We start from the raw sequence: 16,905 nt of genomic DNA on the forward strand, positions 1-16,905 counted from the left end.
ATAAGAGACATTACAGTTGATTTACAATGTTTTAATTTAAAGAACAAAATAATTTAATACTAAAAATGATTGCAGTACAACATAAATTTTGAATTAATTTTCATCATGAAGTATCGAGGAGCAAATGCAAATGAGCAAGGCAACATGTTGGGCTAAATGCCTTTATTTTTGGTTCTTGAAGGATTTCACCAATATTGTTTTAAAAAAAAACATTTTGTGACTTACCTTTTGCCATTCCGAGAGAGAACCTTGCGCGGGGAATCCCATCCACCTGCCACCAACACTCAAATGTCCGAGTTTGAATCGGAAGTGTTCGGAAAAACATGTGGCATGCTATGATTGGTTGTTGTCATTCGGCAGATGTCGGTAAATTTCCGAAAGAGCACGTGTCGATGACGTGATGAAATCATGTTGAGGTGTTAAGTGCTGAATGCCAAATTAAATAAGAATTGTGCAACCTACAAGCTGTGTGATTATGGAGTAGTGTTGTTCTGGCAATATGCAAATCATGTAACGTCACATTGTTTCTGGAAAGGCCGAATCTGGCTATAAATACGCAGACCGGCAGTAGCTCGATGGCTTCGCTACTTTTCTTCTACTCGTCTCCTCGTCTTGTGTTGTCTGTGTCTCGTGAACGTGTTCGTCAAATGTCATCATAAATTTTCGTTATTGGCCTCTTGGTGAGGTCTGGTTTTTATTGAAAGAGCACTGCTGATGTCTTAAGTTTGGAAAGCGCGTGTTGTGATGACGTCTACCAAAGTGAAAAGTTATAGTTGTCCCTGATGGGGGTTATTTGTTCTCCGGTGGAAGAAGATCGTGTCCATCCTTGGTGTGCCCTTTCTCTGATGTGGTGAATTGTTGCTCACACGGTATGAACTGACCTGCCTGCAATTCGTGGAAGTTGCCATGCCGTCCAACGACCGGTGAGGCGTCACCATAGAACATCAATAGGACTTTTGATCCATGCATGGACTTATTGTAAGATCTCTCTTTTTTTTATTTTTCTTCGGGGAACAAATCATTGTATTGTAATCAATTTTTCAATATGTGTCAAATAAATGTTTTTCAGTGTAAAGAATGATTCATGTTTTATTTTCTTCGGGCAGACCACTACCTCAAATTTTTAGTTGGAAATGAGTTGCCTAATTTTCAGCTTAGCTGTAGGCCATTAATCTCAAATTATATCCAACAGGTGGTAGCAGAGCGTGGTTGACCTGCCCGGAGAAAATTGAATCATTTCTTTATTATGGAGAAAGATTATAGAAACGTTGAGAAGTTGGGCTCCCATAATTGGGCTACCTGGTCCAAAGATATAAAAATGGTGCTCATAGAAAGGGATTTATGGGAGATTACCCAAAAGAAACCAGAAGGGGAGTTAACTAGTACTGACAGAAAAAGATGTGGCCAAGCCTTAGCCATCATCTATTTAAACTTGGAAAAAGACATAAAAAGGTTAATTGATAATTTGGAAGATCCTAGTGAAGCCTGGAAAGCCCTTAAGGCAAATTTTGAACCCCCATCCTTGGCCAGAGTAGCCGCATTGTGGGAATCCTACTTCTCTTGCAAAATGCAAGAAGGTGAAACGGTGGGATTATTCGCTGCAAGGTTGGGGGGAATTTTTAACCAATTAGTCGAAAATGGATATATTATGGAAGAAAAACTCAGAACTTTTCAATTGATACGGCATTTACCTCCAAATTTCAGCAGTATTGTTCAAGCCATCTACAGATGGGAAGGAGAGAGATTTACTTTCTCGAAAGTAAAAGATGAACTACTGGCTGAGGAAGGTAGGATTAGGTATTTGGCCGAAGAGCCTAATATAGAAAATTCGGCAATGTTTTCAAAACCCGGAAACTCCGGAATGGCAAATGGTAGGGGTAAATTTTTTGCTAAAAATAAAGTTTGTTACATTTGCAAAAAGAAAGGGCATATTGCGTCGAAGTGTTGGAGCCGTAATAAAGTAAAACAGGATAAGATTTTTAAATTCAAAACCAAAGAAGACCCTCAGGCAGGAATGTTTTGTTCAGTAAATGAAAATGAAATTTCTGCAAACACTACCTACCCAAAATGTGAGGATACATGGCTATTGGATAGCGGCAGCACATCTCATTTTTGTCGAGATAGATCATTATTTGCCGAGCTAGAGCCTGTACAAAACACACAAATGGAGGTAGCTGTAGGAAATGTGAAGAGCCAAGTAGAGGGCATTGGGAAAGTGATTTTTAAAATTGAATCAGATGGAAAATTAGTTACCATCACCCTGAATAACGTTTTCTATGCTCCAACACTGCGACGCAATTTAATTTCTGGTTCTTGTATAGACAGACAGGGCTATAAGCTCAAATGGTTGCCCGGAAAGATCTGTGTTTTTAATCAAGAAAATGTTAAATTATTTACAGCAAATTTAATAAATAAACTTTATCATGTTAAACCAAATTTTTATATTGATTGTGAAAATGTTAATTATACCAAAGTTTTTAAGACCAAGGACCCGTCTGAAGGGGCCAATATGGTCAGTGTTGATATGGAAAAATGGCATAGGAGATTTTGCCATATAAATATGGAAAGTATCACCAAAACGAGTAAACTTGGTGCAGTCCAAGGACTGGAGATTAAGAAGGGGCAAAAACCCAATTGTGACCCTTGTCAATTAGGAAAAATGAGGAAGTGCTCGTTTAAATCTATGCCAGAAAGGCGTACTAATTCTGCACTTCAATTGCTCTACATGGACCTGATGGGACCCCTTCAGACCGAGTCCTTGGGGGGAAAGAAATATATTTTTATAATTATAGATGATTTCTCAAGAAAGTCATATGTTTTCTTTTTAAGAACAAAAAATGAGGCATTTAATGTTTTTGTAAATTTTCAAAAAAGGACTGAAAGATTCCTGAACTCAAAAATTTTGGCTATCCGTTCCGATAATGGAACAGAATTTGTTAACAAAGATTTTGAAAACTATCTCACCAATCAGGGAATAAAAATAGAGCGGACCAATTCCTACACCCCGCAAATGAACGGGGTAGTAGAAAGGTATAATTTAACCATAATGAATGGTGTGAGGTCTATGCTCAAGGATTCTGGATTGGGGGATGAGTTTTGGGCTGAAGCCGCTCTTTGTTTCAACTATGTAAGGAATCGGACGGTAATAGGAAATATGGACAAGACCCCTTTCGAGCTGTTTTCTGGACGTAAACCTTCAGTGAGGCACCTACTTATTTTTGGGTGTACTGCCTATGTAGGTCAGCCTAGGTCCAAACTAAAAAAGTTAGATATGAGGGCTACCAAGGGGATCATGGTCGGATACGCCTTACGTACCAAAGGGTACAGAATCTGGGATCCTGAAACCAGAACAGTCACAGAAACTATTAACGTAAAGTTTAATGAAAATGAAAGATGGGGGGAATTAAAAGTCCAAAATAAAAATGAGAGAAAATTTAATTTTATCAGGCCTATAAGTGAAGTTCAACTTGAACAGGAAATCCAGGAGAGCGTTGAGCAAACTCCCTGTGAAAAAATTAAATGGGTTAGAGAAGCTAAAAAGAGAAAGACCGGGGATAGGACTGATATTTATTATACAATTGCCGGTAAAAATAAAGTAAGATTAAATTCATTAAAACAGGTTCTAAAATATTGTAGTGAAAATAAAATAGAGTATAAACCAAAGCTTTTTGACTTTTCATCTAAAAATCCAACAGTAGGGGAAATCTGTGACGACAGTGAAAGTTCGGGAGAAAGTGAAGAAGCAAGTTTGGTAGAAATTTTTATACCGAATTCGTATAGGCAATGTATGGCTACCCCCGAGGTGGACAACTGGAAACTGGCCATGGAGTCTGAATTAGATGTCATTAATCAAAGAGAGGTGTGGGACCTTGTACCCCCACCAGAGGGGAAACCAATTTTGGGAAACAGGTGGGTCTACGACCTCAAGGTAAATGACAGGGGTGAAATTGTAAGATACAAGGACAGATTAGTTGTAAGGGGGGACCGTCAGTCAATTGAGTCATATTCTGAAGTTTTCAGTCCAGTAATTGAGTTTTCACTTGTAAGAGTTTTCTTTTCTATTTTTATATGTCTTTTAAAATGGTGTCACTCACAAATTGATGTAAAAAATGCTTACCTGTATGCTGATTTAGAGGAACAAATCTACATGAGACAACCAGAGGGCTTTGTCAGTAAAAGCCACCCTAATTTTGTCTGTAAATTGAAGAAGTCTCTCTATGGACTACACCAGTCCAGAAGAAACTGGTTCTTAGAAATAGACAGTGTTCTTCGTGGTTTTGGTTTTCAAAAATTAAAAGGATGTAATTGTGTATATCATAGAGACAAAAATACTTTTCTTCTTATTATGTAGATGATATAATAATTCTAGCAAAAAATGAAAATTTAATTAAAAAGGTAATTAATGAAATTAAAAGTATGTATGATATTAAAGAAATGGGGAAAACCAGAAAGCTCCTCGGGATTGAATTTGTGGAAGATAAAAATAATCTTTTTATTCACCAAAGCTCTTATATTTCGAAGGTCTTGGAGTTATTCTCTGATTACTATGTGCCAAATTCAACCCTCCCAATCTCAAAGGGTTTTGTCGAAGGACGACTGCCCGAAAACTGAGGAAGAAAAAGGGAAGCAGAAAAGCTCCCATACAGAAATTTGTTGGGTTGTATGGCATACATAGCGGGAAAGACCCGACCTGACATTTCGTATGCGGTGAATATTTTTTCCCAATTTCAAGCAAATCCCGGAAGAAAGCATTGGGATTTTCTATTAAGATTGCTAGGGTATTTAAAGTATACAATATCATACAAACTAAATTTAAGCTCAATCAATAGTGTAGATCTACGGGGATTTTCCGACTCCGATTACGCAGCTAATCGGGAGGATAGAGTCTCAATGGGAGGATCAATTTTGTGTATTGATCGGGTCCCAATTAATTGGAGGACATTTAAACATAAATGTGTTGCGTTATCCACAATGGAAGCAGAATATATTTCACTTGGTGAAACTGCAAAAGAAATGGTCTGGCTGAAGAGGATAATCACAGAAATAAGTGAATTAAATATTGAAAACCTCCAGCTTAGAGATACAATTATTTATTGTGATAACACTGCAACAATTGATTTTTCTAAGTCTCCCATTGAGAATTCCCGTACAAAACACATTGATGTAAGGTACCATTTTTTAAGAAATTTAATTGAGCAAAAGATTTTTTTGATTAAATATGTGAGGACAAATGTAAACATCGCGGATATTTTCACTAAACCCCTATCTAAGAATTGTTTAAATAAACTTTGTAAAATTATATTTAATTGGGATTAAATGAGGGGGGGCGTATCAAATTTTTGAACTGTTTTTCAAATGTATCTTTTGTAAATATAATATGAATGTAGTTAAATGTTTTAATGTATATAATGTGTTTTTTGATGAAATTCCTTCAAGAGGGGGGAACTTGTTGGGCTAAATGCCTTTATTTTTCGTTCTTGAAGGATTTCACCAATATTGTTTTAAAAAAAAAACATTTTGTGACTTACCTTTTGCCATTCCGAGAGAGAACCTTGCGCGGGGAATCCCATCCACCTGCCACCAACACTCAAATGTCCGAGTTTGAATCGGAAGTGTTCGGAAAAACATGTGGCATGCTATGATTGGTTGTTGTCATTCGGCAGATGTCGGTAAATTTCCGAAAGAGCACGTGTCGATGACGTGATGAAATCATGTTGAGGTGTTAAGTGCTGAATGCCAAATTAAATAAGAATTGTGCAACCTACAAGCTGTGTGATTATGGAGTAGTGTTGTTCTGGCAATATGCAAATCATGTAACGTCACATTGTTTCTGGAAAGGCCGAATCTGGCTATAAATACGCAGACCGGCAGTAGCTCGATGGCTTCGCTACTTTTCTTCTACTCGTCTCCTCGTCTTGTGTTGTCTGTGTCTCGTGAACGTGTTCGTCAAATGTCATCATAAATTTTCGTTATTGGCCTCTTGGTGAGGTCTGGTTTTTATTGAAAGAGCACTGCTGATGTCTTAAGTTTGGAAAGCGCGTGTTGTGATGACGTCTACCAAAGTGAAAAGTTATAGTTGTCCCTGATGGGGGTTATTTGTTCTCCGGTGGAAGAAGATCGTGTCCATCCTTGGTGTGCCCTTTCTCTGATGTGGTGAATTGTTGCTCACACGGTATGAACTGACCTGCCTGCAATTCGTGGAAGTTGCCATGCCGTCCAACGACCGGTGAGGCGTCACCATAGAACATCAATAGGACTTTTGATCCATGCATGGACTTATTGTAAGATCTCTCTTTTTTTTATTTTTCTTCGGGGAACAAATCATTGTATTGTAATCAATTTTTCAATATGTGTCAAATAAATGTTTTTCAGTGTAAAGAATGATTCATGTTTTATTTTCTTCGGGCAGACCACTACCTCAAATTTTTAGTTGGAAATGAGTTGCCTAATTTTCAGCTTAGCTGTAGGCCATTAATCTCAAATTATATCCAACACAACAGAAAACAATATTTTGAGTTTCTTTCTTTCTTTTTTTTCTTTTTTTTTGTTTATTAATGTGAAAACTGTTTCTATATTTGCCAGGTTTTCACTTAAACAGCAATAAAATAAATAAATAACATCATAGTGTCTTAATAACTTCTCAGTTTATTCTTCCAAACATCCCTCATGCTTTCTCCCCCCCCCCCTTTGGATATGACTAACCTAGATTGTGATTTTGAAATCCTGAAGTTCATCATTGAAATGCTTATACTTTTCCAATTATGACAGTAAAAAGAAAGATTCTTTGGTTCACGATATGTTTCTTTTATAATCTCATCAAATCTTTCCATAAAAACATTATAAACTGTGTTACACATATGTATGTATCAGTTTTACCTATTATTTCATATTTAGATTTAAAAAAATATTTCCCATTCACTTTTTATATTTTTTTTGTAAAATACCCAGTTTTTGGGTATTTACCCAGACCTCGGGTAAACACCCAAAAAATATCTACCTACCCGATGGGTATTTACCTGATCCACATCACTACTCTTAAGTAGTACTTCTGACCATGCTTTCTTGGTGTGTCTTTTTTTTGTTAGAGAGTGTATTTGAGAATCTTTTACAGCTTTGGTGTAGCCTTTTCTTTACTATTGTGGTGTTTCATGATCTGAAACTAAATTATACCATAAGTATTGTATAAAAAAAACTTATTAAATGAGTTTATGGTTCTGCAATTTAATATAGTTCTCTCAAAGGAATCTATCCCGGTTTCTCTTGTCTCAAGTTGCATTTTTATCGACTCGATATCAAGAAATTTCCAGATAGAGCCCCTACATCCTGTCTTTCATCCTTTCTTCTGACATTGCCAAACGTAGCCTAAAAGTTTTTTTAGGCCATTAAGTTCTAAAAAGTTCTGCAGGAGAGCTCATGCTTCTTAATCTAACGTTACAATCAGGGTTGCCACACGTCCCGGGATTTCAAGCGACAGTCCCATATTTTCAAAAAGTGTTCTGCGTCCCAAGGAATTTCGATACAGGACGGCTAAAGTCCCGTATTCTAGCTGATAACAATGTTTTACAGAACAAGACATTGTTTTAAGGGGGAAAAAATAAAGTAAAACAAAAAATGTGTAATATAATGAGCAATAAAGAAAATTAGGTGGCAGCAAATGCCAAAATTGTTTTCATTTTGATTTGGTTTGCATGTTTTATTTTGGCGGCAGACCACGAGAAGTCAAAAAGTTGCTTTTTTTTTTTTTGGCTCATTGACTTGAATTGACATTGTTGGGAATGTATCTGGGGCCTCCGCAGCTCTGTGGCAGAAGCTTCGTCTTCTAAGCCGGAGGTCGTGGGTTCGATTCCCGCCAGTGCTCTGGCCGGAAATTGACCTATTTCCCTCTCTTTTTTTGTAAATCTTTCCTGTGTGTGTCCGGAGACACATCCTTCTGAACTCTGACTCTTCTCCTGTTGTCATCAACGAACTGCATTTTTAAGAGTTTTTCCCCACCCTCAATTCATGTCTAAAGATAGCTTAAAATTGCATTTTAAAATCAGAAAATTAATTTTCAAGGAAGGGCCTCTGACCCTCATGCCATTCTCTAATGTCACCATAACTTAAAATGGAAAACTGTAGTATTATCTATTAATTGGTTTATAAAATTATTTCCCCATTTCTTGAGCAATCACAAATTGCTATCATTGGACCGTAGTTGATGTTTCTTCGATTTGATTTGTCTGCTTACAATAAACTCATCTGGTTCACAAGGCTCGGGGACATGTCCCTCCTTCTTTGAGGCGGTGTCCGTGTTCCTCGGAATCTCCTAATTACCCTGTCGATTTTACATTAATCTTCTTTAGACAATCCAGTGTCTAGCCGCTGGCATTCACGTCTTGAAATTAAATTATGGTTCATGCATGTTTTTTTGTTTGAAATAGGAGCTATTTGTAGAAATAAGAAATCTTGACGAGTGGTCTTGTCGCTATTCGTGATTGCGAAAAACAATGTATTAAAGACGTCAAAACTCAAATGAAATTATTGGTCTACCCTGGACATTTTGTCTGGCTACTCTAGTTTCTCCTCTGTTTAAAATTAATAAAATATACATATTATTCAATTTTTGAATTATAAACTGATTTTCAGGGAGGCAAGTGCACGGCATGTCAGTTTTGCACGTTGGGGGCAAATTTAATTCCTTTTATGGGGGAAAAAAGCACTAAAAACATGCAAAAATACATTGTTTTTCAAAAGTCAGGGCCCCTAATTGTCTAAATGACCGGCCTACCTCCTGCAGGCACCTATAATGGAACACCGACCATCTCCCGTGGTCTTGCGCCTCTGCTATGAGTCGGATCTGAAATAAACATTTAACAAAATTCTACGGAGGTCTGAAGTACAACATGTGACTAATCATGAAGATTCCAATGAAATACTTCATCTATAATAATTTGTTGCTTTTTGAAAAACATAGACACCGCCGTTCGTTTTATTGAGTACCAACCAGCTCAAGACTCCGACCCATGCTCTGTCGCCGCTATGATAAGACGGACCTAACTTTAGCCCTGTTCCCCCGTCATTTAGGGTTGTCAATCTCCCCCTCTTCATTCTTTAAACAATTTCACCTTTGCTCCTCCAATATTTATATTTTAAAAAATTTGAAATTCCAACTAGGAATCAAAATTCGCAGCGTGTTTCACGACGGTGCCATTTTCGCACAAGGAGAATAAATAACGAGTGCCTAATGCTCGTTATTTATTCTCATTTTAATGTCAAGGGATCTTGTCGATCCGTAGAACTCTTTGCGCATGCGCAAATCTATAGGTCTGATACCGAATCCGCTCCCGATGGTCGGATCTCCAACCACTGCGAAAAAATTATTTTAACCCGATAGTAAAGCTTAAATACAACTCAGTAACATATAGGAATTCGCTGGTTCTTCTACACAAATCCCACAGTTTGTAATGCTTAAATAGTGTAACAGAAAACTTACATGTTCGTAGTAGAAAACAGTCTTACCTCATTTTCTTATCTCGAGAATGACTGACCAAGTCAAACTTTCATCGAACAATTAGTTTCAATAAGACAAAACTATGACCTGATGGTCAACGTTTCACTCGATGAAGGTCAGTTCAAAAACTCGGTGCGGGTTTTTACCCCACGCGGGGCCCCACATACCCTAATTTTTTTTTTTTTTATTCAAAAAAGGAGGGCGAAATTTGCCCGCGTACTTTTGTACGTTTTAAGTTTCAAAGTTCGATTAACAGTTAACTTTATATTAGTTAAGTGAAGTCGAGAATAAAAGAGAGATTTAAACAGTCGGCTTCTCCTCTTCAGTATTCATTAAAATAATAAACTTTGGTTGAGAGATACTATCTAAGGAGCCATTCATTAATTACATAAGGATGATTTTGGCAATTTCGGACCCTCTTTATTCCCATGTAAGAGTACGTAAGATTTTCACAACCTCCCCTCCAATCGTAAGATTCCATTTCGTTCTTCAAAGCTTGCGTTCGACGTGCTCAACCGGTAGCTACCGGTTAACCAATCACGTGAAAGCTAATGATCACTTGCTTCAATCAACCAATCAACAGCTTAAAATGGTAACCGGTGAGGTAGCCGATAGATGGTAGAACGCTGTGGTGCATAAATCCTGCCGCTGTGGTTAGCAACCGGTTATTTACCGGTTGACCGGTGAGGTTCGTCGAACGCAACCAAAATAACAAGATATTGTTAGGGTGTATTCGGAAACAAGAATCGGTCACCTCGGTGCCACAGAGGTGACGAAGGGTGCCACTGAGGTTGAGTAACGTCACCGGTTCCACCGCAAGCGTTTCCGAACGCTTGCGATGGAACCGGTGACGTTACTCAACCGCATTCGGAAACGCTGCGGTCGTTTTCTAGCGGTCGACTTTGTAGCAACCTGTCGCACCGCTGCAAAGTGGAGCGAAAACGCCAAAAAGCGCTTAAACGTGTTTTTAAATTTCTCTCACTTGTTTAAAAACACGTTCATATCACGTCCATTATAACATGCCTGTAAACACAGGCATGTTATAATGGATATTTCGCGATTTGTTTGGGTTCAGGGTCCAAAGTTCGCAGGTTTACACAGTTAATTCCTTTTCAGGGTCTTTCTACAGACCATTTATGACTCATTAATATTAATTTCTAAGAGGACTTAAGAGGACTTTTTTTTTTTTTTTTTTTTTTTTTTTTTTTTTTTTTTTTTTTTTGTAGAGTGTTTTGAAAAAAACAACTTTGAATTCCGAAGTTTTTAGTGTTGATCAAAACCGATTTTCAGTTTGAGAATTCGATTACTCATTTTTTTTCGTCCTATTACTATCGTTGGACACGAGAGACATTAAATATACCCGCCTTAATAAGAAAAAAAAATTATAGACTGCTTAAAAGCAATTTTTGTACATTCCCGCACTCATGGTTCTTCAACTTTGTAAAGGCTCCCTTCAGCTTTGTAGTGGACGAAGGGCTCTAAAATTCTAGTTCTGATTGCCTAAGAGGTAGGCCAATGCAAATTTATTAATCCTCAATTGGTTTAGTATAGGAAAAAAACCCATTCATAAGCGCTTTTTGTCGTTTTCGCACCACTGTGCGCTGTGTGGAAGCGGTTAGCGAGATCACAAACGTCACAAATTCTGTGTTGGTCAATCCGGTCATGTTTCATGTTTTGATCGTAACGCACGGGACTCTCCCATCACGAAAGTTACGCTTTGATTGTAGCGTCGTTTGCTGCTGAACTAGAACTACCGCGGAGTAACCACGGGCGTTCGGAAACACAGCTGTTCTACCATTCTTCCTAGAGAAATTCCAGATACATCATAACCACACCGGACTAACCACGCGGTGTAACTGGTGGATTATTTCCGAACACAGCCACAGTTTGAAGTTTGTTGGATTTTTATTTTACAACAGATAAATTACATTGTTTTATTGCTGTGAAGTACCATTACATTATTAGATAAATATTTATTCTTCGGAATATCATTTCTCATTACTATAAGTAAGTTTTTAAATAATCTTAAACATAAATCAGTTAAACAATCTACAAAACAATAACATTTTTAAAATAATGATTCAGTAGTTTTTTATTAATTTTAAAGAAAATGAATTAAAACAGTTAAAACAAGGTTAATTCAGGTCATCTGACTGAATGATTTTTCGACACTTTTTTGTATATGATGCAATGCTAATTAAAAATAAAACATGCCATACCTAGTGCGATTCTTTTATGAAATTTTACACTATCCATTCCTTGTAAAACAAGTAAAAAAAAAACTCATCTTAATTCGTATTTTACCTTCCAGACGCAAATGAAATATGATCCCTGTCAAACCACCTGACTGCGTGATTTCTAATGTAAAATATCGACTTGGAAAATATTACGTAAAAATGGGTTTGACCCCCTCCCCTCCCCCAAGTAAGGGTATGTAGAGATTTTTCCAATCCCGCTCCCCCTCGAGACCGTTGCGTAATTAATAAATGGCCCCTAACTTTAATAACATGCTACAAGCTAAAAAGAAGCAGCAACTTTTAACCATACATTAAATTGCAAACAAAAAGTACAAATATTTTTAAGTATCCATCAATATTTACAATGAATAAATCAGAAAGAAAGGAAATATTAAAGTAATCATAAGAAGTAGGTAAACCTAGAGTCCCTAGAACGCATCTGGTTAGTTACTGGTTAACAGCAGTCGACCAGTTGCTCTATGCGAACGTAGTCCATGACTGTTTGAAAAAATTTAATTTTCATCAGAATTCAGTTTTTTTTTATTTATTTATTTATTTTTTTTTCAAGGTAATACTATAGCCGAGTAAATTTAGGATTTTTTGCACCAAAAATTTATAATTAAGAAATAAATCCCCTAAGTTTGTATGTGAGCTGCCATCCAAAATGGCGGATCAAAGATGGCCGCCTGATACTTTTTGCCTTCCTCATAACTCGGTCAAAAATGAAGCTTTTTTAGTTCTAAAAAAGCCCGGATGGTCTAAAAAAAATACTGTTTCGTTTCGATATATACTTTAAAATAACTAATAAAAAAGTTCAAACAATTGTTTTGCCACCGAAAGCTAAAATTTCTATTTTCTACGTAATTCGCAACTCCAGTGCTCGAATACGCTACCTCGCGGTGATTAACACTACTAACGAAAAAGGTAAAACATTCCATTCCACGTGTTTTCTTTGGGGTAAATTACAGCCTTCAGCCAGTTTATGGTGTAATATAATTTCAGAAAAATAGAAAAGAAAGTGTCCCACAAACACGATGAAAAATTACTGTCATTCACTAAGCGTCAAAGCAAGTTATAAGTTACGGCATTTTTTTGTTTTACCGTTTTCATCCGCCATTATACAGTAGCTGCAGCGCCCCCTATAGTTTTTTGGAATTGCGAATATGCAGCACAACAAATTAGCTACTAAAATAAAAACATTTGTTGTGGCATTCTTTTTAAAATATTAACTGCAAAATGATTAATGTATTTCATTTATTGAATAATTAAGCAGCTTCCATTTCTGAAAGAAATCGTGCTATTTCTGGCTTTGGAATAAGAAACTACGATAAGGGAAAAAAAAGTGACCTTATAAAGAATTTTCAAAAAAATCGCAAAATGTCATTCATTTAGTACTATAAAAACTGACACATAATATCAAATTGAAAAACATGTAAAATATATAAAAAAAGAAAACACTAATGTCAGTAAAAATCTAGAAAAAAAAAGCATCATCGTTCAATATCATCATCTTTATCTTCGAAACTGCGCACAGAAACTGAAATTTTACATGTTTCACCTAAACAATGCATACAAAACTTGGAACATTAAAGGTCTGCGTTTTCATTGGCATCTAGATAGCAGTCTCACATAATTACTGTTAGTTTGCAGTCACAAAACATTAAATGCAGAATTCTTTCGGAAGCTTCAGGAAGTGACAAAAGCGTTCAACAAGTGGAAGTGACAACAGTAGTCCACCTTCTTTCATAACACACCCCCATTTATTTGGATTCATGTTTTTCTTAAGCCACTGTTAAACTTTTAGATAAACACAAAATAGATGCTCTGAAGCTACTGCAATTGTGGGTGGAAGATTTCCCAGGTTTTAAATTTTGAAGAATTGGTTTTGTTTTCTTAATTATTATAGCTGTTATATCGTAAGGTGTCTAGAGAATTAAGATTTAACTTTTCACCAAAGAGATATTTCAGCTACATCTCTGCAATCTGGGGGACCTTTTCTCGAGGGATCAAGCTGAAAACTACTGAGCTGTGAGATCAGAGAAAGCAGTTTGAGATTTTCCTGTATCAACTTAAAAGCTCGAGATTTACCCTTTCTGAATATAGCTGACGTGGAGTTACGTCCTGCGGCTGCGTGGAGAAAAAGAAGAGGATTATTCAAGGGACCCAAGGCTTCTTTCAATATATTGAAACATTTTTCTTTCTACTAAATTGGTTTGAGAATAAAAAGTACAGTGATGTCCCAGACATTCCTCTTTCAATTAGAATCGAGAGCAGATCTGTATAAGTACCTGTTACTGCGACTGGTCTGGAACTGTTCTGGCATGTTTTGATTGCAATTGAGCAAATTAATATACAGGCTACATTAATATCCAGTTGTACAACAGTGATTCCTTCTAATCGGAAGTATTCCATCATAATTTGAATTAATCTTGATTTGTTCTCACAATTCAGCAAAAAAGTCAGTCAACTACATTTCCAGTCAGTCAGCAAAAATCAGTCGTTGCCACTACATTTTCTTCAAAAAGCAATCGTCTCAGACATTTTCGCACTACCCTTTGTTTCTTCACAGTGTTAGTTGGTATTGCACCTGTGTATCCATTAAAAACCAAAGCCTCACATAAAGACAAGTTTTTTTCTGAAGAAACCTGACGTATTTGAGGCAGTTGTCTTTTTATGGTTGACTCATCCCAATCCTATGCAACGTGTGCATAAGAAATCCTTCTTCTGTAATGCACGAATAGATTTGTGGCGGCTTAACAGAAGGCTCTACTGATTTAATAATACATTGGTGTGCAAAAATTAAGGACGAGACGGTTTTTTCAATATAACTTTGTACAAAAGCATTTGGAAATCAACGCATTTAATACCGTAAGATCCCCAATACGTAAGGACAGGTGTAATGTAAGCAACACTTACTAAAAGAGAAATCAGAGGGATAAAAAGAAGCTTTATTGAAAAAGTAGCATGGAGCGCAATGCGACTGAAGGCCGAAACATCCCTGTGATGGGTGTCCAGCAAGAAACATCCGGTCTTTAGTAGGGGATTTGATCCCCCCCCCCCGACTGCTAGGCAGGTTTCACAGCGTCTGCCCATGCTGAGAATGAGGGTGTCAATGAGTTGTTGAGGCATTGCTGCCCATTCGTCTTGCAGCGCCAATCGAAGCTCCCGAATCGTTACTGGTGGTAAGGTACGAGCTGCCAAGCGTCTGCCTAGAAAATCCCATACATGCTCGATGGGATTAAGATCCGGAGATCGTGCCGGCCAATCCATACGTTCAATGTCCTCACTCTTTAAGAGCTGTTCGGCAACTACTGTGCGATGACATGGTGCATTGTCGTCCATGAAAAGGAACTGCGGACCCATAGCGTCTCTAAAAAGACGCACATATGGAAGAAGAATCTCGTTACAATAACGGGTCCCGTTGACTGAACCTGCGTCGAAGATGTGAAGGTCTGTACGACTACCAAGCATGATGCCTCCCCAAACGAGAACACCGCGACCTCCATACTTGTCCCTTTCAATGATGTTCGAGGGATGATTGCGGCTTCCCCGCTCTCTCCAGATGAGTATGCGATGAGAATCGCTACTCGGACTGAATCTGCTCTCATCTGTAAAGAGTACTCGTCCCCATTCATTGTCTTACAAATTCCGGTGTTCCCGGCACCACAGAGAACGCCTTCTCCGATGGGCAGGCGTTAGAGGTGCACACCGTATAGGGCGTCGTGCAAACAGACCACCACCGTGCAGTCTTCAGGCCACGGTAAAACGCGATATCGGTCGTCCAGTCAACTGTGTCGTGTGTCTAGCGATTTCTCCCGCTGTCTGCCGCCTGTTTCCTCTTTCCTGTAAGACAATATACCGGTCATCTGCAGGTGTGGTTCCTCGTGGACGACCACTACTGAACCCCCGGATAGCTGTTCCTGTAGTTTGAAATTGTCTCCAAAGTCGTGAAACGATGCTGTGAGCAATTCCGAACTCTGTAGCCACACTTGTCACACTGCGGCCTTCCACCAACTTCCCAATGATTCGACCTCGGGTAAAAGCATCCAGATGTCGTCTAAAAGATTGATTATTCGCCATTTCTCGCTGAGGCAGCAACTCGGTGTGATTTTAACTGCTATACGGCGTGCAATCTCTTTGCCAGAGAAATACTGATCTTACACCGACAACATGCTTTATACTACTCAGACAATCCCCCATTACGTCTGCCTGCATATCTGCGCATGTGCTACCGTACATCACCTTACTTAATCTCTTGATTGGTCTTTCTGTCCGCTCTGCCTCTTCGTTCAGCTGATATGCTAATTTTTCGACTTCGTCCTTAATTTTTGCACACCAGTGTAGTTGCCACACTTGATTTTTTTTCCTTTCTCAGAGAAACCCGATCAAAAAGCGATGGAAGTTGAGGGGCAAATTCATATTTGAGATGATCTCGTAAGTTATTCCTTTATTTGAGAACAGCTGCAATCCTGTCGAAAAGCTGTGGAAAACTGAGCAAAACACTCATTTCTCAATAACAACACTTAGTTTCCGAAGTTTAACTTCCAACTCCCCAAAAGAACTTCCTCGATTTGAAAGCAGTAACTTTTCACCGACATTTTTTTTTCCATTGTCACATATAATTATATAGAAATATATTTTTAAAAAATTATTCTTACGTAACTATTTACCAACTAAAATACACACACAAACACACAAAAAAAAAAAAGATTTTGAGATAACAATGAGATTTTTTAAATTAAAAGAAAAGTTTTGAACCGTTTTTGACAAATTTTTATCGTTACCGTGAGTGTTTTTTTTTTTTTAGTTCTCACTTAACATCAAAAACGGAATTTGGACCCTTTTTACGATTTATGGTAGTTTTAAGGTGCTAAGCAGATCAGCAGTGAATTTTTCAAAAGGAAAGCTTTTTTTTATTTCAGACAAAAAACACAATTTGCAGATCATATATGTTTAAGGATTTTCATGGAGAAATGTCGGTAAAACACAAGTAGCAATTCAAAGATACGTAGCATTTTTCAAAATCGAAGAATAGAAACAAATTACTAAGATACCAATGAAAATATTTTCATGAAAATACCACAAAAATTATTTATTTTCGTAGCTTACGTGTTTTGCAGTACATTACGTAGAACACAGAATTTTCAGTTTTTCGTGTCAAAACAAATGTTGAAAATT

This window comes from Uloborus diversus, chromosome 3, assembly GCF_026930045.1.
Source record: "Uloborus diversus isolate 005 chromosome 3, Udiv.v.3.1, whole genome shotgun sequence".
Taxonomy (NCBI): Eukaryota; Metazoa; Arthropoda; class Arachnida; order Araneae; family Uloboridae; genus Uloborus; species Uloborus diversus.